Source organism: Canis lupus, chromosome 22 (genome assembly GCF_048164855.1).
Source record: "Canis lupus baileyi chromosome 22, mCanLup2.hap1, whole genome shotgun sequence".
NCBI lineage: Eukaryota > Metazoa > Chordata > Mammalia > Carnivora > Canidae > Canis > Canis lupus.
The window spans coordinates 40,669,765-40,692,580 of record NC_132859.1 but is presented as its reverse complement, the minus strand read 5'-3'; the positions used below and the strand labels follow the sequence as shown (position 1 = coordinate 40,692,580).

General features: G+C 42.1%; 1 protein-coding gene across 7 annotated transcripts in view; it reads left to right on the top strand.

Moving 5' to 3' along the window:
- ACKR2 (atypical chemokine receptor 2) overlaps positions 1 to 22,816 on the top strand; it is a 62,838-nt gene that overhangs the window by 26,995 nt on the left and 13,027 nt on the right. For 5 of the 7 annotated variants that reach the window (XM_072793168.1, XM_072793174.1, XM_072793167.1 and 2 more), the window contains 2 exons: positions 16,032 to 16,089; positions 20,284 to 20,426. The gene's annotated coding sequence lies outside the window, so the exon portion shown is untranslated. The remainder of the gene's footprint in view (positions 1 to 16,031; positions 16,090 to 20,283; positions 20,427 to 22,816) is intronic. The other 2 variants (XM_072793175.1, XM_072793172.1) reach the window with 2 other exon arrangements.

Below are 22,816 nucleotides of genomic sequence, written 5' to 3'. Positions count from 1 at the left end.
GTGGTTCTGTACAAATTTTAGGTTATTTGTTCTAGTTCTATGAAAAATGCTATTGGTATTTTGATAGGGATCACATTGAATCTGTAGATTGTTTTGTACAGTATGGACTTTTTAATAAATATTAATTCTTCTAATTATGAGCATGGAATATCTTTTCATTTGTGTCATCTTCAATCTCTAAGAATATATTCTTTGTGACTACATTTAAATAAAGTGTAAGAGCAGGCAAAGTTAACCTATGTCAAAAGTCAAGATAGCCACCGCCGTTCTTAGCGTAGTAGGCTATTGGAGAGAAGTGTAAAGTGAGTGCTTTTCTAAATGTCAGGCTCAACTTGGAGAAAAAAAAGGCAGGGCTGGGTGAGGGAATGTTCACAGCTCTGAGTGGAGTTCTCACTCTGCCCTTTGGGCTGAAGAGTTAAGAGTGTGAGCTAGCCCCACCCAGTGGACAAATGTGGATATGCATGTCAATGCTTAAAAGAGGCAGATGACAGGCCTCTCCTGGGCGCCTCATTGGGTCAGCCAATTTCGGGAGTAGGGTAAAGAATCTGGGCTCAGAAATGGGTTAGAGTATGTCAAAAGAATCTGAAGTCAGCCTTTCTGTTCTGTTACAGAAATCTGGGGGACAAGTGACTTCTCTGACAGGAGAGGTAGGAAGCCCAGGGAAAGGTAAACACTATCCCAGCTGAGGGCTCTTCTGTCTTCAGGCTTTGCCCCACTAGGCAGTCTGGGCTGGGTTTGGACATCAGCTTTACTCAGGGTCGAGATGCTAATCCAGCAAAGCAGGTAGTGATCCCCATCCTAGAAATGAGGGAGCTGAGGCCCAGGTAATTTGGCTTGTAAATGGCAGAATTAAGGTTTGAACTCAGGTCTCTTTGGCTCCAAACCCAGCCCTAAGTCATGATTCTCTATGTAGTGACTTAACCTCTTTTGCACCATGGCTCCCTCTGGCAGTCTGGTGAAGGCTATGGGCCCATTCAGAATAATGTTTTAAAAATCATAAAATGAAAACAAGAAAAAAAAATAAAAATAAAAATCATAAAATGAAATATGTAAGTGGATGGTGGAAAAGGGGGAAAAGAAAGAAAAAAATACGTAAAATTAGCAATCCTATTGAAATTGCCAGGAGCTGGGACACCTGGGTGGTGCAGTGGTCAAGCGTCTGCCTTTGACTGGGGTCATGATCCCAGAGTCCTGGGATGGAGTCCCACATCTGGCTCCCCACAGGGAGCCTGCTTCTCCCTCTGCCTGTGTCTCTGCCTTTTGCTGTCTCTCATGAATAAATAAATAAAATCTTTAAAAAAGGAAATTTCCGGGAGCTGCTGATCCTATCAAAATATAGATACCACAGGCAGCCCAGGTGGCTCAGTGGTTTAGCGCTGACTTCAGCCCAGGGCGTGATCCTGGAGACCCAGGATCCAGTCCCACATCGGGCTTCCTGCATGGAGCCTGCTTACCTCTCTGCCTGTGTCTCTGTCTCTGTCTGTCTGTCTCTCTCTCTCTCTGTGTGTGTCTCCCATGAATAAATAAAAATCTTTAATAAAATAAAATAAAATTTAAAAATAATAAAATAAAGAGTATCGTGGTATCTGGGTTTTTTTTAAGATTTTATTTATTTATTCATGAGAGACACACAGAGAGAGAGAGGGGCAGAGACACAGGCAGAGAGAGAAGCAGGCTCCACACAGGGAGCCCGACATGGGACTCGATCCCCCAACTCCAAGATCACGTCCTGAGCCAAAGGCAGACGCTCAACCAGAAGCAAAGATCACAGGGCCCAACAGACACTTACTGATGGCCTGCAGTGCTTCAAACAGGTTGCTGGATGCAGAGACACACAGGAATAAGATGCAGTCTTCTTTTTAAGGAGCCCCAGCCTGGTAGAGGCAGCATCCCCAAGAAGTTTATGATTGACTTCCAAATGAAATAAACAGGCGAGAATTGACTGCTTTGGGGACAAAGGAAGAGCAATCCTATGGGCTGGGCAGTCCAGGAAGTTCTATAAGAGGCAACAGTAGGGCTGGCAGAGGGTAGTACAATGCAGTAGTCAGGCTCACAGGCTCTGTTGTCAGATGGCCTAGGCTCGAGATTTGATTCTGTCACTTCCTAGCTATAGGCAAGTCTATGTGATCTCTCCATACCTCAATGTTCTCATCTGTGAAATGGGGTAAGCCTAATACTTCATAGGGTGGTGTGAAGATTAAGGAGTTTAAGTGCTATTAGCCATGATAATGGTACTGATTATCATTAGATAGATGGACAGACAGAAGGATGAAAGCTTTCTGGGGTTAAGGACAGCTTGAGCTATACAGAAACTAGATTGTTTTCTTGTGAAAAGAGTAGGTTGAGGAGGGCCACTGGCTGAATGATTTAAGGTAGGACATAAAAGACATGTTTTATTTTCATAACTGTGTTTTTTGTTTTATTTTGCACTGGGGAATGGCGTCAAAGCTTTGATTTTACCAATAGTGCTCCATAAGATAGCACTAGTGTGAGTATTTAAGTGTCAAAAAAAATGATGGGTTGGTTTAGAGAGAATATTCATACAATAATACATAGTACGAGTGGTACAGGGATATAACAAAAAATGTGAAAGTGGTAGCAAAAAATATGGAAGTGCTTAGTTTGAATCATTGGATTAGGAAATAGAAATCACTCTCAATTTGAGAGACTCTCCTGACTCAACCCAGCAATCCCTGTAGCACTGAATGGGACATGGGGCTGACGGTAAATACACAATATTTAGGAAAAGCTCAGTAATACTATCCACACCCTTTTATTTCTGGATACACTTGAGGGCAATATTTCATATTGTAGGTTACCACCCAGAAACAGGTTGTGAAATCAACTATTGGGTCATGTCCAGCATTTAGAAAATATGAAACAGAACAGAATAGAAAATGTCAAAGCACATTGTTGGATAGTTAAGGTAATTATTATTTTGTGAAGTTTATGCAGCAGACTGCCAGGTAAAGTGCATTTCCTCCAGTGGGTTATATGCAAAAGCGTCTGCTCAATAGAATAGGCTTAAATTGTAGACCAAGCTCTGCTCCTGCCCTGCTGTCTAGCAGGGTGATCCCCGACCCTCTCACCCACTCAGAGACTTGGAGGCAAATTAATTTTGCTAAGTGGCTAGCTGAGATGTGAAAGGGCTATTTATGTTTGGGGTTCTATTTTAGCCAAAGTGTTCTTGAGCCTATCTGTATGTCCCTCTACTTTGGAGGGATTGAGTTCTCCAGGAGGGAGGACTGGAATCAAGCCAAATAGGCCCCTAGGTTTTTAATGTCACCTTCCTGATCTCAGCCAGATGTTCCTCTTTCTAGATTTTCAGCTCACACCCAGGTCTTCTGCTTCCAAACATCCCATCACATTTCCAGTTACAGCATTTCCTTATCTCCCATGATTTCCTCATTTTGTGGTCACACTTCCCACTCTGATGTGCAATATCTGGGTGGGGTGTGTGTCCATCCTGAAACAGCCTTTGCTGTTGTTCTGCCCCACTTCTTCTAGAATCTGCTGTCCTGTGGAACCAGAAGAGGCAGAGGGTCTGCTATAGATCTCCAGAGGTTCAACCCCTGTATTTGGTTTAGCAGTTTTCTCCCATTGACGCTCCCTAAGGGTAGCCAGGTGGTGATTCGAGGGGACAATCCTTAGATAGAGTATGTGGATAACCATGTTAGCAGCCTCCGAGACAAAGATTTGAATGTAAATTTTAGTTTGATCTCCATGAAATTGCCATTTTTATATTGCCATTAACAATGCCATGTGCTGCAAGTAGTGGTTTATTTAGGAGACTGGGGAAGTGAGGTGGGGGAGGGAAGGTTGCTAATAAAGAGGGTGTTTTGCCTGTTACCCTTTGGGTAGCTGGAGCTTAATCCCATTGGAGAAACTCAGGGTAGTATATAGCATACACCTCAGAGTTATTCCACCTCAGGGGCAAGGGAAGTGGGATAGTTCTGTACCAACTCAGCCCAGTCATTTGTTTAGGAGGCTTGAGGGAATAGGGAGCCACACTGCTGGGCAGGAGCAAAACAGGCTTTGTTAGCCAGAGGAAATCCTCAGGTAAAAAGGGATGGGTATTGCCAGTGGGAACTCAGCAGCGTATACTGAGCAGGTGAGGCCAGAGTATAGGAGGACTGCCACCAGAAGCCATGCCCGTGGACTCTCAAAGTGCCACTAGCTCTTGGCCACATACTCAAGTACACAAGAAAACACAGTTATGTTTTTCTATAACAACTTATTTTCTGTTTTGAGACCCTAGTCCACAAGATATTGAAAAAGAAGTCACTGTGAAGGTCACCTATTTTCCAGAATTGTATCAGTTCTATGAAATTTGGTCAGTGCCAAGGTTCAAGCAAGCCTTTGTGCCACCTGGTCTTTGGTGGCATCTGTCCATGTGAACTTGCACTTAGATGTCATTTCCTACCTTCCTGTTGCTTACCAGTTCACTCTCAGTATGATCTACTGGCACCATCAACCCCAGCAAGGCATCGAATATGTCATATGATTGCTTCTGTACCAGTCCAGGGCACGGGCCTGTGGCTATTTTCATCTTGGACTCACCATTACCATGTTCCTCTGCCTCTGGATCACATTAAACCCAGGACTCTGGCTGGGGGACAGAGTATAGGATCTTTCTAATGTCTAGACTGACTTGCTTCTCTCAGACCTCTCGTCTTTTCCCTCCAGCCTGGGAAATAATGTTTTAGATTGATATAGGATAGAAAGGGAGGCTTAATGTCCTCAAACTCCTATACTTAAAGGAGTACGAAAAATTGGAAGACCTTTTCTGAGGTCTGGCTCTTTGAGTGCAGGAAAATTCAAATTCAATATTTGAATTTTCCTGCACTCAAAGAGCAGGATATATCAATTATATCAGGATATATCAATTATCCTGTTATATATCCAATTATATCAAAGAGCAGATATATCAATATCAATTAACACTTCAGAAATTTCCCACCCCCATTACCAATGCAGTGTGATCACTGCCTCTTCCATACCTGCTCTCTGTACTACTTGTTTCCTTTTATGTTCATTATAGCTGTATAACCAAGTAGAGAACATTGTTGTTTTATGTTATTATTTTTAAAAGATTTTATTTATTTATTTATTTATTTATTTATTTATTTATTTAAGAGAGAGCACAAATGGGGGGAGAGGCAGAGAGTGAGGGAGAAGCAGATTCCCTGCTGAGCAAGGAACCCAACGTGGGGCTTGAACCCAGGACTCCAAGATCACAACCTGAGCTGAGGGCAGATGCTTAACTGACTGAGCCCAGGTGCCCTGCAAAATTGCCATTTTAAACAAGGCAGGGGTTCCTCACCTGAGGGTCCATGGTCTAATTCAAGAAATCCTAAATTTGGTTAGGAAGAAAATTTACATTTTTATTTTCCTTAACCTCTAACCAAATTCAATTCAACATCTCCTTCAATTATAAATGTAGGCATAGTAGTATTAGCAGGACTTCATCACAGGTATCTTGAAACACTGTTTATACTCATCACTGTCAGAGTTCTAAGATCTGCCCCTACTTCTTTTGAAATGTGTTAATATTGAAATGCATATGTTCCTATATCATAAATATGTTTTTAAAGTATTTCAATAATTGTGTTTCAGAACAATTTTTAACATTTTAAGGTAAATTTATCTTAATTATAGACATGAATTTTTTAAAGATTTTATTTATTCACGAGAAACAAATATAGACAGAGGGAGAAGCAGGCTCCCCACAGGGAGCCCAATGTGGGACTCGATCCCTGCACCCAGGATCACACCCTGAGCCAAAGGCATACGCTCAAACACTGAGCCACCCAGGCATCCCTATAGACATGAATTTTAAGAAAAAATTCAGACAGATTATGTCTGAATTTACCCAGTTTCTCCCCATGTAACATCTTGCAAGCTATAGTACAATATCACAACCAGGAAATTGACATTGATACAGTCCCTACTTTATTCGGATCTCACCAGTTGTGTGTGTGTGTGTGTGTGTGTGTGTGTGTGTAGATTTGTGTGACCACGAGAACAGTTCTATCACCACAAAGATCCCTTGTGCTATTCTTTCATAGTCAGACACTTGCCATCCTCTCCCTTCCCTAGTGTCTGGCATTCACTAATCTGTCTCTATCTCTATAACTTTGTCATTTCAAAAATGTTATATAATGGAATTTGTACCTTTTTGTGATATATAAAGTATATAACCTCATATACCTTTTGAGGTATATTAAGTATATAACCTTTTGAAATTGGCTTGTTCTCATTCTGTATAATTCTCTTGAGATCGATTCAAATTGTCATATAGATAAGAATTTGTTCCTTATTGTACCTGAGTAGTGTTCCGTGGTAGGCATGTACCTAATTTATTTAATCATTTTCCCACTGAGGACATTTGGATTGTTTCCAATTCTGAGGTATAATTGGTTTTTAACATATTTAATTTTATGTTTTAAAAAATGTTATTCTGAGAGAAAGTCCAAGGCTTTGCTACGCTACCCAAAGGGTCCATTGGCACAAAAATGTAGTTCTAAAGGAGAAGAGGGCTATGTATCTCCACATTATCCTTCTCTCCATAGGGACTGGGTGGGAATGGGGACGAAGAGGGGGAGGTATTTCAATGATCTATGCCACTGGGTGAAACCTGAAACAGATGGTCTCTGTCATGGCAGTGAATCACTGAGCTGATCTTCACTGTAATGAGGGGAGTACATCCGTGGGAAGGAGAGTCAGTGAATGAGAAGGGGCCACAAGAAAGAGAGGGGCTTAGGCACAGGGCAACTTGAAACCCAACCAAGGCCCCAAACCTAAGGAATATCTGTCACACTCAGAAAAGAGTCATGAGTGATTCTGAGGAGACAGAGGGAGAGAGTCATAGGACTGAGGCTCATACCCGGATCTGCAGGGGAAGGGAGCAGCTGGGGGAAGTGAGCTATGAGTGGGCTGGAGAGGTCAAGGATGCAAAGACTCAGAGCTAGAAGTGACTGTGACAGCACAAGCTGCTGGGCATTTTAACAGGTGCAGCCTTCTGCTAGGTACAAGCCCATTTCATTCCTTTTCAAAGAACCATGTGACCTCAGCTGGCAATAAGCTACACTTGACTTCATCTGTGAGAATGTTACTTTGGTTGGAGGAGTCAGGGCACACACTATGATGACCACTGAACCTCCTATCCCCCAAAGAATAGCCCCCTAACTGGGGCATTTGGGGTAGAATTTGTGCTATTCCCTGCTTTTTTTTTGCCAGCTCTGTGTGACCTGAACAGGAGCCTGGTAGCCAAGTGCCAAGGAATGCCAGTAGCTAAGAAGCCATTCAGGAAGAAGATGCTACAGAAAGATCAGGGGTGAACCAGAGTCTACAGAGTCTCCAGAGTCTGCAGGAGGAGACCATAAGTGGGTCAAAGGTAAACCAGCCACCATTGTGCAACCACTAAAGAACGAATGGGCCTTGGCATTGAGCATCAGTGGCTGCTCACCTCACAAGAAGGGCAACAACCAGACAGTATGTGCCCCTTAATGGATGAACACCAAATGGATGAAGTATCAAAGCTCAATCTGACCAGACCTCCAACTTCTAATTTACAGAAAAACACGAGGGCAGAGAAACGTGTTCAACGCCACCACAATGATGCAATCAGCACAATCCAGACCATGGGGAACCTGACATACAGGACAAACAACCAGTTTCTTCAGTAAATAAGTTTCAAGGAAAAGCAAAAAGATAGAAGTGGAGAAGGAACCTATAAGTTTAAAAAGACAGCATATACATCAGCCATTTACAGTGTATGGACCTTATTTGGATCCTGGACCAAACTGAAAAGGGAAAAAATTATGAGATTAGTGAAAAGATACTCGATGACATTAAAGAATTAGTGTTAACTTTTGACAGTAATTGGAATTCCTTATCTTTTAAAGTCACATATCAAATGTTTACAGATTGCAAAGCATGATGGCTGATGTTTGCTTCAAAATAGTACAGGAAGGGATAAGTGGCTGGGATTGTATGTAAAAAAGATTGGCTACTGGTTGATAGTTGAAGCTGGATGATGGTTGCATGGAAGCTCATTATACTGTTTTAGGGGGACTATTTGAAAAATACCACAATAAACAACTTAGCAAAACTACAAAACTTACCTAGTGAGGAAGGGAGAACACCTAGTTTGAGAAGGAAGATGTGGTCAACCAACTCCCTGATGGTCAGGCTGAGAGTAGAGGAGTTAGGCTGCCTGGACCTGGGACAGTCACTTGAGGAGGGCCTCCTGGATGGACAGATGGGATGAAAAGGTGAAGGAATAGTCAGGCAATCCTTTCTTTCAGTTCTCAACTGTTGATTAGCAATCAGCTTTCCAAGACCTTTGAAAAGGAATGAAATGGATGTGTGCCTAGCAGTTTAGAAGAAAGTAGTACCAGAACTTGGGAAGATGGCAGAGTAGCAAGGAGACTCTGAACTTGCCTTATCCTTCAAATATAGCTGGATCAACATTCAACTATTTTTGAACAACTAGGAGGATGATCGAGGATTAAGGAAACAATCTGCATAGTTGGAGGGAGAGAACATGGCAGAAGCGAGGCTTTTCTTGACAGACAAATCAAAACACGCGTACTTAAAGGTCCAAACACTCCCCACTACAAGCAAGCGGGAACTCTGTAGAGGAAGGTCCAGTGGGAAAGAGCAGCCAAAACGCAAGAGCAGAGTGTATACAGCATACACCAGAAACACTTTTTGAAGTTTTTTTGTTGTTTTTGTTATTACTGCTGCTTTTGCTTTGCTTTGCTTTGCTTTGCTTTGTCTTTCCTCCTTTCTTTTCTGGACATAATGACTAGACAGAGAAATTCACCCCAAAAGAAAGAACAGGAGGTAATACCCACCTCCAGGGATATAATCAATATGCATATTAGTAAAAAGTCTGAACTAGAATTTAAAGCAATGATTATTAAGATACTTGTAGGGCTTGAAAAAAGCATAGAAGACACCACAGAATCCCTTACTGCAGAAATAAAAGAACTAAAATCTAATCAGGACAAAATTAAAAATGCTATTTCTGAGATGCAGTCACAAATAGACACATGAGGTAGAAGAGACAGTCAGTGATATAGAAGATAAAATTATGGAGAATAAGGAAGCTGAGAAAAAAAAAGACAGCTACTGTTCATGAAGGGAGACTTCGAGAACTCAGCGATTCTGTAAAATGAAATAATATCCAGACAATAAGGGTTCCAAGAGATGAAGAGCAGAGAGAGGGACAGAAGGTCTATTTGAACAGACTAAAAACTTCCCTAATCTGGGGAAGGAAACAGGCATTCAAGTCCAGGAGGTTGAGACCCCTCCCCCAACAATAAAAAATAGGTCAACGCTTTGACATATAATAGTGAGACTTGCAAATTCCAAAGATAAAGAGAAAATCCTGAAAGCAGATCAAGACAAGAGGTCCTTAACCTACAAGAGTAGAAACATAAGGCTGACTGCAGACCTATCCACAGAGACCTGACAGGCCAGAAAGGACTGACATGACATATTCAATGTGCTAAATGGGAAAAATATGCAGCCAAGAATACTTTATCCAGCAAGGCTGTCATTCAGAATAGAAGGAAAGATAAATAATTTCCAGGACAAACAAAAAGTAAAGGAATTTGTGAACTCTAAATCAGTCCTACAAGAAATATTGAAGGGGATCCTTTGGGCAAAGAGAGAGCACAAAAGTAACAAAGACAAGAAAATAACAGAGACAATCTACAGGAACAGCAACTTTACAGGTAATACAAAGGCACTAACTTCATATCTTTCAATAATTATTCTGAATGTAAACAGACTAAATGCTCCAGTCAAAAGACATAGGGTGTCAGAGTGGATAAAAAAAAAACAAAAAAACAGAAACAAAAACAAAACCAAGATCTATTGATATGCTGCTTACAAGAGACTCATTTTATACTAAAAAACACCTCCAGATTGAACGTGAGGGGTGGACAACAATTTATCATGTCAATGGGCATCAAAAGAAATCTAGAGTAGCCATCCTTATATTAGACAAATTAGATTTTAAACCAAAGACTAAAAAAAAAAATTAAAAAATAAACCAAATACTATAAGAAGAAATGAAGAAGGACACTATATTATAATAAACAATTATATCCAACAAGAAGCTCTAATAATTGTAAATATTTATTCCCCTAACTTGGGAACAGCCAATTATATAATCCAATTTATAACAAAATTAAAGAAACACATCGAGGGGTGTTGTGTTCAGCTTAGATCATGATCCTGGGGTCCTTGGGGTTCCTGCATGAGGTTCCCTGCTCAGCAGAGTCTACTTCTTCCTCTCCTTTTTATCTTCCTCCTCCCAACCCCTGCTCATGTACTCTCTCTTGCTCTTGCTCTCTCAAATAAATAAATCTTTTTTAAAAATAAAAAACACACATTGATAATAATACAATAATAGCAGGGGACTTTAACACTCCACTCACACCAATGGACAGATCATGTAAGCCAAAGATCAATAAAAAAACGAGGACTTTGAATGACACACTAGATTGGATGGACTTAACAGATACATTCAGAGCATTTCATTTTAAAGCTGCAGAATACACATTCTTCTTGAATGCACATGGAAAATTCTCCAGAAGAGACCACATACTAGGTCAAAAATCAGGTCAAGCAGTATAAAAAAATTGAGATTAGTCCATGCATATTTTCAGACCATGATGCTTTAGAACTTGAAGTCAACTACAAGAAAAACATTTGGAAGGGGATCCCTGGGTGGCTCAACATTTTAGCACTTGTGTTCGGCCCAGGGCGTGATCCTGGAGACCCAGGATCGAGTCCCACGTGGGGCTCCCTGCATGGAGCCTGCTTCTCCCTCTGCTTGTGTCTCTGCTTCTCCCTCTGTGTGTCTCTCATGAGTAAATAAATAAAATCTTTAAAAAAAAAGAAAAAGAAAAACATTTGGAAGGACCACAAACACATGGAGGTTAAAGAGCATCCTACTAAAGAATGAATGGGACAACCAGGAAATAAAAAAATAATTTAAGAAATACATGGAAGCAAATGAAAATGGGAACATGACAGTTTAGAACCTCTGGGATGCAGCAAATGCAGTCCTAAGAGGGAAGTATGTAGCAATACAGGACTTTCTCAAGAAACAAGAAAAGTCTCAAATATACAACCTAATCTTACACCTAAAAGAGCTGGAAAAAGAACAGCAAATAAAGCCTAAATCCAGTAGGAGAAGAGAAATAAGAAATATTAGAACAAAAATCAATGATATAGAAATAGAAAAATAGTAGAGCATATAAATGAAACTGGGAGCTGGCTCTTTGAAAGAATAAGATTGATAAACCTCTAACCAGACTTACCAAAAAGGAAAGAGAAAGGACTCAAATAAATAGAGTCATGAATGAGAGAGGAGAGATCACAACCAACACTGAAGAAATACAATTATAAGAGAATATTGTGAGCAATCATATGCCAACAAATTAGGCAATCTGGAAAAAACGGATGCATCCTTAGAACATATAAACTACCAAAACTGAAATAGGAAGAAATAGAAAACCTGAACAGATCCATAACCTGCCAAAAAATTGAATCAATAATCAAAAATCTCTCAATAAACAACAGTCCAGGGCCAGATGGCTGGAATGGTGGAATTCTACCAAACATTTAAAGAATTAATACCTATCCTTCTGAAACTGCGTCAAAAAATAGAAATGGGAGGAAAACTTCCAAACTCATTCTATGAGGCCAGTATTACCAAACCAGAAAAAGACCCCACTAAAAAATAGGCAGCCCCGGTGGTGCAGCAGTTTAGCACCGCCTGCAGCCCAGGGCGTGATCCCGGAGACCCTGGATTGAGTCCCACGTCGGGCTTTCTGCATGGTGCCTCCTTATGCCTCTGGCTGTGTCTTTGCCTCTCTCTCTATCTCTCTCTCTGAATAAATAAATAAAAATTTTTTAAAAGACCCCACTAAAAAAAGAGAATTACAGATCAATATCACTAATGAACATGGATGCAAAAATTCTCACCAAGATACTAGCTAATAGGATTCAACAGTACATTAAAAGGATTATTCACCACAATGAAGTGGGATTTATTCCTCACTCTAAGGTGATTCAACATGTGTAAATCAATCAGTGTGATATACCACATTAATAAAAGAAAGGACAAGAACTATATGTTCCTCTCAATAAATATAAAACAGCATTTGACAAAATACAGTATACTTTATTGATAAAAACTCTCCACTGAGTAGAGAGAGAGGGAACATACCTCAGTATCATAAAAGCCATATATGAAAAACCCACAGTAAATGTCCTCAACAGAGAAAAACTGAGTGCTTTTCTCCTAAGATTAGGAACACAACAGATTTGTTCACTCTCACCACTGTTGTTCAACATAATACTGGAAGTTTGAGCTTCAGCTATCAGACAACACAAAGAAATAAACGGCATCCAAATTGGCAAAGAAGAACTCAAACTTTCACTCTTCGCAGGCAACATGATACTCTATGTAAGAAACTCAAAAGACTCCAGCAAAAAAATTTCTAGAGCCGTTAGAGGAATTCAGCAAAGTGGTGGTATATAAAATCAATGCATAGAGGTCAGTTGCATTTCTATACACTAACAATGCAGCAGAAGAAAGAGAAATTAAAGAATCGATCCAATTTACAATTGCACCAAAAGCCATGAGATACTAGGAATAAGCTTAACCAAATAAGAGGGAAAGGATTTGTACTCTGAAAACATAGAACCCTTATGATAGAAATTGAGGAAGACACAAAGAAATGGAAAATCATTCCATGCTCATGGATTGGAAGAACAAATGTTAAAATGTCTGTGCTACCCAAAGCAGCCTACACATTCAATGCAATCTCTATCAAAATACCATCAATATTTTTCACAGAGCTGGAACAAACAATCCTAAAATTTGAATGGAACCACAGAAGACCCCGAATAGCCAAAGGAATATTGAAATATAAAACCAGAGTGGAGGCATCACAATTCTGGACTTCAAGCTGTATTATAAAGCTGTAATCACCAAGACAGTATGGTACTGGCATAAAAATAAAAATGAAAATAAAAACAGACACATAGATGAATAGAATAGAATAGAATAGAATAGAATAGAATAGAATAGAGAACCCAGAAATGGATTGACATTTATAGTCAACTAATCTTTGACAAAGCAGGAAAGAATATCCAATGGAAAAAAGACAGTTTCTTCAACAAATGGTGTTGGGAAAATTGGACAGCCACATGCAGAAGAATGAAACTGCACTACTTTCTTTGTTGTTGTTGTTGTTGTTGCTGTTGTTGTTGTTGCTGTTTTGGTTTTTAGTGTATGTGCTGCCGAAGTGAGCACTGTTGTTTTGGTTTTTAAAAAAGATTGATTGATTGATTGATTGATTGATTGTTTGATTCATGAGAGACACAGAGAGGGAAAGGCAGAGATATAGGCAGAGGGAGAAGCAGGATCCCTGCAAGGAGCCTGATGTGGGACTCGATCCTGGACCCCGGGATCACGCCCTGAGCTGAAGGCAGACGCTCAACCGCTGAGCCACCCAGGCATCCCTGGATCACATTCTTATATCATAAACAAAAATAAACTCAAAATGGATGAAAGATCTAAGTGTGAGACAGGAATTTGTCAAAATCTAAGAGTAACAATGCAGGCAACAACCTCTTTGACCCTTGGGCACAGCAACTTCTTTCTAGACACGTCTCCAAAGGCAAGAGAAACTAAAGGAAAAATGAACTATTGGGACTTCATCAGGATAAAGAGCTTTTGCACAGCAAAAGAAACAGTCAACAAAACTAAAAGGCAACCTACAGAATGGGTGAAGATATTCACAAATGACATACCAAATAAAGGGCTAGTATCCAAAATCTATAATGAATTTACCAAACTCAACACCCCCAAAAAAAATCCAATCAAGAAATGGGCAGAAAACATGAATAGACATTTCACCATAGAAGACATACAAATGGCTGACACACACATGAGAAAATACTCAACATCATTCGGCATCAGGGAAATACAAATCAAAACCACAAAGGAATACCATCTCACACCAGTCAGAATGGCTAAAATGAACAACTTAGGAAAAAGCAGATGCTGGGTAAGGATGCGGAGAAAGGGGAACTCTCTTACACTGTTGGGAATGCAAACTAGCGCAACCACTCTGGAAAACAAGTATGGATGTTCCTCAAAAAGTTGAAAATAGAGCTACCTTATGACCCAGCACTTGCACTACTAGGTATTTATCCAAAGGATACAAAAATAGTGATTCAAAAGGACACCTGCACCCCAATGTTTATAGCAGCAATGTCTACAATAGTCAAATATGGGAGGAGTCCAGATGTCTACTGACAGGTGAGTGGATAAAGACAACATGGTACATATGTACAATGGAATATTACTCAGCCATCAAAAAGAATGAAATCTTGGCATTTGCAACGATATGGTTAGAACTAGATGGTATTATGCTAAACTAAATAAGTCAGTAGAGAAAGACAAATACCATATGATTTCATTCATATGTGGAATTTAAGAAACAAAACAGATGAACATAGGGAAAGGGAGGGAAAAATAAGACAAAATCAGAGAGGGAGACAAACCATAAGGGACTCTTTTTTTTTTTAATTTTTTATTCATTTATGATAGTCACAGAGAGAGAGCGAGAGAGAGAAGCAGGCTCCATGCACCGGGAGCCTGATGTGGGATTCGATCCCGGATCTCCAGGATCGCGCCCTGGGCCAAAGGCAGGCGCCAAACCGCTGCGCCACCCAGGGATCCCCCATAAGGGACTCTTAATCATAGGAAACAAACTTAGGGTTGCTGGGGGGAGGGGTCAAGGAGGGGGTAACCGGGTGATGGTCATTAAGAGGGCACTTGAAGCAATGAGCATTGGGTGTTGCATGCAACTGATGAATCACTGAATTCTATCTCTGAAACTAATAATACAGTATATGTTAATTAAATTGAATTTAAGTAAAACATGTAAATAAAGAATCAGAGGAATAGAATTGATGGCAGAGAGCCAACAGCTCAGCCTGTTCATGCCAATCACTTACTTCCAGTCTTAGCTGTAAACACCAATTTCCAAGCCCTATATTGTCTTCTCTACCTGACAGTATGCGCAGCTGCTTCTGTTTGCTTTCCCTGACCTTGGGCTAGTGGCATCATTGCTCCCAGAAGCATAGACAGCAGTCTTCATGTGCAAGTCCCAGAGCCAATAGCAGGGTATCATAACTTCAGGAATATGGGCATCATCGAGTCCAATTCTGTACAGTTGCTCTATAGACAGGGAAACTGTGCCCCAGAGAAACCCCAGGGACTGGAGACTGTGTATAAAAAGCATTAGGACCAGTCTTAGATAAGAGTAGGTACTTCTTGGGAAGGCTTTCTACATAGAAACATGTGTTCCCTCAATAAACTTTTATTGAGTGTCTGCTGTGTGTCAATCACTACCTGGTGTGAGAGATCCTCAGCTGAGTTAGAAATAAATTCTGTCCTGGAATAGCTAACTAGATCTGAGTTGGAGGGGTTGGGGAGTAGGAAGGAGAAAAGAATTAAACAGAATATTCACATACATTGTGGACAAGAGAGCACTGATATGGGAGCCAGAAGACCCTGGTGACTCCTATCAACTTCCAGGCAAGTGACTTGCCCTCTCTGAGCCTTGACAACTGTGTCTACAAAATGGATGTGATAACTTCAGCTTCGCCCAATCCACAGGGAAGACATCTGGAGAACTCTAACGTGTAATATGTGGTTAAAGATATCTTGATAAATGAATAAATACATTGATTTTAAACACATGTTTGTAGGAAGGCAAGGGATTTGTATGTGGTGGAAAGGTTACACACACACCCTCCCTCCCTCAGCTAAAGGCAGCCTCCCCCCAAAGTCCTGAACACAACACACTGGACAGAGGTACAAAAGGGGAGACATGTCTGGGTGGCTGGAAGAGATCAGCTGGTGGGGGCAGCACAGAAAGAGGAAATGGAAGAGGTGAGATGAGCAAAATTTCCTTCCTGTGTTGCAGTCAATGGAGCATGATCGGAAGAAGTTGGTCTGAGATTCTGATGCGACATCTAATCAATGTGAGTAAACATGGGCTTTACCAGAACTTCTAAATTGGAGGGCAAGTTTGCAGTTTAGAAATTCCAACTTTGAGGCTCTAGAGATAGTCCAGACTGACCCTGTCATGGTTTGACCCAGAAGGGGATGAAGTCTGTTCAGGAAGACAGAAATAGAGAGTGAGACAGATTTGGAGGCAGGGCCAAACTGGGGCTTTTCTGTCAGAATGCTAGTTTGTCAAGTGCTGGCTGGGCTGTCAGCACATCACCTGCCCATATCTCTAGCTTGGGCTCCGTGTGAGTAGCACCAGGTACTCTGTGTGCAGATGAACAAAATTGCAGTCTAGTAGGGAGACAGACCATATTTCCCCTACAGACTCAGGAAGCCCAAAGCAGAGCATCAAGGAGACCCACAAAGATGTGGGGAAACTTCTGGGAGGAGATGGGCCTGGATTTGGCTGGTGGAAGACAGGAAGGGTCAGGCTGCCAGCAAAAGTTTCACAGATTCGCAGTTAGTCCTTGGCTGACAATAGAAGCAGTTGTCTTGAAAATGTGGTGTCACTTTTTGCTGTAATAGTAGGTGTGTCCAGTGTGTTAATAATATAAGTGTGTTAGCAGTGTCTGAGAACACTATGTATTTTAAGGTCTCTATTGTGAAACAGCATTGTATCCTATAGGAGAGGACCCCTGCATCCTGGCTGTCTGGCTTCATGGGCTGGGTCCAGACCCTTCCCAGGGTGAATAATCCTTGCACATCTTAAAAAGCAAGATGAGTTCAGAGCCTTCACCCCCAAGCCCACTTCAAGATGGGATGTCCATCTTGTCCTCAAGTAGTTTCTCTTGCTGCAGTGCACTACTGTCTCTGCTTTGGCTGCTTTGGAGGCCGGTGGAGAACAGCTGGTAACTAAACCCCAGGAGGAGAGTGCTTCCTCTGTATCAAAGGATTTGGGCAAGTGCTGCCTCCCTGTCTGCCATCTGCATTTCTCAGCCATTCTCCCTGCAGGTGGGCAGAGAAGAGGGGGTCAAGAAGAAAAAACGCAGGGCATGAAGTGGTCAGCTGGTGCTGCTACTGGGTCAGGATTGGGGTAGGTCTATGGAGGGCAGGATGAATCACAGCAGAGCCTACCTGGCCAGACTCAACTCTTCCTGAAACTCCCTGCCCCTGGAACCATGACTGACTTCCTCTGGCTGGAACCTGTCCACCAGGAGGATCCAGCCTTTGCTGGGAAAATGCCTCAGCGAATTCCCCAGAAACCTGGCCTCTAAGCCTCCACAACCTGCCCTGCACACCAGGGAGTAGGTGTTTGAGGGGGCTGTGGCTGGAAATTCAGCTCAACAGGAAACAGATGGGCTGAGATATTTTGAAAGAGGATGAGACCATTTGAACAGCAAAATCAATGATGATAATAATGGAATAAAATTAATACTCATGGGTCCATACCAATATATGCAAATAAATTGAGAGAAGGACCAACTCTTTTTTATAGTAATTAAGTCCAATTAATAAATGTAAAAAGAATGATGGAAGTTCTGAGAGGTATTTGCTGGGGTAAGAGATTTTTGGCCACCTGAGCTGGAATTTTTGACATGGGCATAAAAACTGGTCTCATTTGGTAAAGCTTCTGGATAAATTACTAGGCAGGAGAGTTTTGCAGGTTTTGGCAAAGCTCCACAAAATAATTATTACTGGCACTGCAAAATGGCAAAACTTGAGATGCAGCCCTACCAGGGTTAGCACTCAGGCAACTGGTTTGAGCAAAAGCACAGTGGTTACTCCCTTTCTGGCTATAAGTATGACTGTGTGGCAGATGAAAATGGATGCAACCTTTCTGTGCACGGGATCTCTAGGCACCCAGTTGCAACTCTGGTCATGCCTAAGGAAAGTACATCTCTGGCAGAAAAGCAAGATGAAGACCCACTGGAAGATCCAGATCTTCATTTGAGATTTGAGGAATGAAACGAAGAATTTATTGTGAAAAATGAGGAACTCTATGAGTCTCTCATGAGTTGCCGCTGGCAGCCTTTGGATACAGTTCACTCTAAAATCCCAGACAAGCCCCCACAGAAGCATGATGTTCATTAAGCTTCCCAACTGCCATATTAATTGCATCCTGTTTTGTTTTAGTTTTTGAAAAAAAATCAGGAATGTACTGGATTCTGTATATAAACACAAATCTCCAGGACTTAAATGTGACTGATGCAATAAAATGAGGTGTAAATAAAGTTTACGAACACGCACACACACACACACACACACAGAAAAGAATGATGGAAATAGAAAATCACCATTTGGCAAATAACACAGTAATAATTGTCAGCATCACCAATGAATTTTGATTTAGTAGGGCAAAAATTGATGAGTATTTGCATAGTCTCAAAGTACCTCCCTACAAGATGCTTATTAATTACAAAGGAATAAATAGTAATTTCACAGTGAAAAACCCAGCAGATACTATCTTACCAGGTGATTAAAGTTAACATTGCCATTATTTAGACATATTGAAATCATGTACCTCTGGTAAAATGCACTGAAAAGGACACAACATCACTTCTATGGTGTTTCTGCCTAAAATACGTAGCCGTATTTTATCTTGAAGAAACATCAAATCAAAATTTAGAGAGGTTCCACAGTCCTCTTCAAAACTATCAAGGTCATGAAAGACAAAGCAAGACTGAGGAATTGCTTCAGAAAAAGCCACATCAACCAAATACAATGTGGAAGTCTGCTTCAGATCTTGGACCAGAAAAAGGACATTAGTCAGACACATGGTGACATTTGAATACTGTCTGTAGAATGGTATGGTGTCAATGTTAATTTCTTGGTTTAGATAATTATACTGTGGTTCTGTGATTAACATTAGGGGAAGCTGGCTGACAGGTGTATAGAAGTTCTGTGTGCGATATTTGCAAGTCTAAAAATTATTTTAAAGTAGAGTTTGAACAAGGGGGGTGGGGGATGAGGAAGGAGCCTGGGTTCCAGAACTTAGCTGTTATAATTCTAACAGGTTGAAAACAAGTCAATCTTAAAAGGTTATCCATTCCCAGGAAGGAATCAGGGCTCTGTAGCTTCTGTTGGGCATCTACCCATTCCTTATCCTCCCTGTTGGTAACCAGCATTGGGCCTGGATTTAAAGACCCACTCACATGGAAGGTCCTCTCCTCCCGTGTTTTGGAGTGAGAACCCATCACAGCTTGACCTCCACTCTAGGTGGCCTATGGACCTCAGGGAAAGGCAAATGTTTAAGTCTGTGTCCACCTCCCTGGGGACATTTAGTTCTCATCATGACTGTCTGAGGAAGGCAGCATCACCACCCCCAATACAGATCTGAACACCAAGGCACAGAGAAGTGAAGCCACCAACTCTAGATCAGACATAGGTACTCAAAGAGCCAGATTCAAGTCTGGCACTGGAGTCTGACTCCAATACCAGTGACTCTGACCATCTGGCATTATTCTGTTACTGCTTAATCCAGGTAGAGACAACAGGCATTTACCAAGCACCCGCCTGGTATCAGGCTGGCAATGGGGTTGGAGGTAGCAGTGGCTGAAAAATTACCACAGAACCACAGGTACTTTCCTGGCAGAGAGGCACCCTCATACTGGCAAGCATATGGCAGGAAGAATGTAACACACACACACACACACACACACACACACACACACACACACACAGTCAGTTTCTGCTCTTGCTTGGCCCTAGGCTCAGGTTGGTGGGTCAAGTATGGTCCTTGCCCTGGGAGTTCTAACCCAGTAGGAGAGCAGACCAATAAACAGGCAAAGATACATGCTGTGATGGGGATGGCAGAGGGAGAAGGATGGGGGAGAGGGAAGATGGTTTGGAAAATCTAGGAGATAAGAATATTGCTGATACTCTGGGGCAGGCAGACGCAGCTGTGCTTTGTGGAAGTCATGGCCAAGGGAGATATGGCCGAGGATGGTGGTAGGATTGTGCTGGAGAGGTGTCTGAGATCAATGCAGCTGGATGGAAGTTGGAGAAAGCTGCCTAGCAAAGGCCTGAAAGTCTGGACTGGAGCTGTTCAACCCCTTAGCCCAGCTGCCTGGGAACTGGCCAGCTGGGGACACGTGTTTCCGGGAGTCTCAGTAGGTTGTCTTTGGGTGGGGGGAGTGCTCCTTAATGAAGGGCAGTCGTTGAGCTTGACTCTGTTCCAGGGAGGGAAATAGGCTGGGTCAGGCGCAAAGGGATGCTTTTTGTTCCAGCCTTAAACAGGGTGTGTGCAGAGCCCTATCCAGAGAGGGAGAAGATTCATACTCTCTCTGCACTTCTCTGAGGAAGAAGGACCCAGGCGCTGCTTCTCTCCTCAGTGAGGCTGGACATCCCCAGGCAAGTGGGTCTGGCTCTGGTAGGTTATGGCCACAGTTGGAGTGGGGTGGGCCCTACCCAAAGGGCTGCAGGGAGAGACTGGATCCGGTGGTTTGGAGAGTGGCCACAGCATGTGGAGAGGGAAGTATGGAACGGTCAGGGTGGAACATTCTCTCTTGGAGTAATTGCCTTAGCAGCCAGGGAGTAGGCACTTTGCTGGCCCTTCCCTCTTGACTCCAGCTCTGGGAATCTGCTTTGTGGATTCTGAAGGTCTCTGATAGTTGGTATCAGACAACTGAGTTGGCTGCATGATCCCATGCATTCCCTTTCCAACCCTGGGCCTCAGGTTCCCCAGCTCAGACAGATGAGATGGTCTTTAAAGCCCCCCTCCCAGGGCTGAGGTTGCACATGTCCACACTCTCTCCTTATGCCCCCTTGTTAACTCCTGCCCAAGTTCTCAGCCCTCTCCTCCTGCCCCAGACAGTCTCAGGATTTCCTCTTGTCCATCTGCAGCTAAGCCAGGTGTTATTTTGGAGCCCGGAAGGGGATTGATAGTTATGTGCCAGGCATTCATTTAATTATTGCAAAACCTCCAGGAAGGAGACATTGTATAGGTAAGGCTCAGGGAGGTTAAGTAATTTGCCCAGGGTGACCCAGCCATTAAGAAGTGGACTAATGCATCCTGTCTATTCTTCCCTGCTGCACCGTGCTTAGTGAGTATGCCACCCTCCCCATGGGCAGTAGACGTGGTGACTGTGTTTCATTTTGAATCAAGCATAATGCTGAAATATAAATGCAAGGAGCCCTAGTAGTAAGATTTCAGACAATAATGAGAGAGACAAAGGAGAAAAAAAGCAAAATTGATTCAGGAAAGACGTGAAAATCATACCTTCTGTAGCAGCAGCTCCTTCAAGAGCTGGGCTCTAAAACCACTTCATTTTTATTAACTGAAATAAGCTTTGGGAGGGGGTTGCCTGGTGAGTTTATCAATGTCACAAACATCCCCATTCCCTGATAAGAGCCAGGAAACATTGAGTAATGTGGGGTCCCAGGGAGCATGGGGAGCCGGCGGGCCTCACATCTCCTAGGGAACAGGAGGAAACTTCAAAGGCAGTCATGCTCTGCAAGGGACCTGACAAGGTCACTTCCAGCCAGGCTCTGTGATTCCACAGAGGGAGGTTTAGTGCAATGAACGAGCTCTGGGCATGAGACCAGGTAAGACATACCAAAACATTCCCAAAGATTATTCCTGGAGGCAATTAGCCCTTTCTATTTTTTTCTTGTATGTCTGCATTTTAAATTGAGCATATATTACTTTTGTAATCAGGAAAAATACATGTTAAAAAGGTAAAGAGAGAAGGAGAGGGTACAATGGTCCAGGGCTCAGAGATTCAGGGCTCTAAGGTCAGCCCTGCCTGACTTGTAGCATGGCTCTGGGCTTCCTGTGAAAACAGAGAGGTAGCACCTAGTGCCTCTAAGAAGGGAGCCAAGAGGATTTGCACGGTCCAGGCAATAAGGGTCTGGGGAAGTAAGTTACTATTGTTTTCATTGTACTCTATACATCACAATGAATCCAAATGCAAGGCTTGCCGTAGTGGACCATGAAGAGGGCAGCTGTCCATTCCGGGAGTCTGAGGTCAGGGCTCCCAGCAGTGGAGCTCCCAGCATACGATTCAGCACTCTGGCTCTGGTGCCCAGCAGCACACTTGCTGAGTGTCCTTGGGCAAGTTACTCCCCCTCTCTGAGCTTCAGTTCCTCATTTGTAAAATGGGAATAATAATAGTGTTTGTCTCACAAGGTTGTTGTGAACAGTGAGTACATTAATACACAGAAAGTTTGGCAGAGGGAGAATACAATTGGCTTATTTTCTTTGAGAGACAGTATAATTTAGTGTTTAAGAGCATGGACTCTAGGAGAGGTGCCTGGGTGACTCAGTCGGTTAAGCATCCGACATTTGGTTTCAGCTCAGGTCATGATCTCAGGGTCCTGAGATCAAACCAAGCCTGGCATTGGGCTCCACACTCAACATGGAGTCTGCTTGAGATTCTCTCCCTCTCCCTCTCCTTCTGCCTTCTGACCCTTTCCCTGTGCTCGCTTGCTCTTTCTCTCATAAATAAAATAAAATAAAATAAAATAAAATAAAATAAAATAAAATAAAATAAAATAAAATAAAATAAATAAAATAAAATAATAAAATAAAATAAAGCATGGACTCTGGGTTTCAATTCCTGGATCTACTGCTACTCATTTGTTGTGTGACCTTGGGCCAGTTCCCTAATCTCTCTGTGCTTTATTGTTTTCAGCTATAAAGTGGGGCTTATAATAGCATTTAATTTCTATAACTTCTATAAGGTAAGTGTGAGGATTAAATAAATCAATACAGGTAAAGGTCCTTGCCCTATCATCCGGCAGGACTCTCAGGGCTCTATG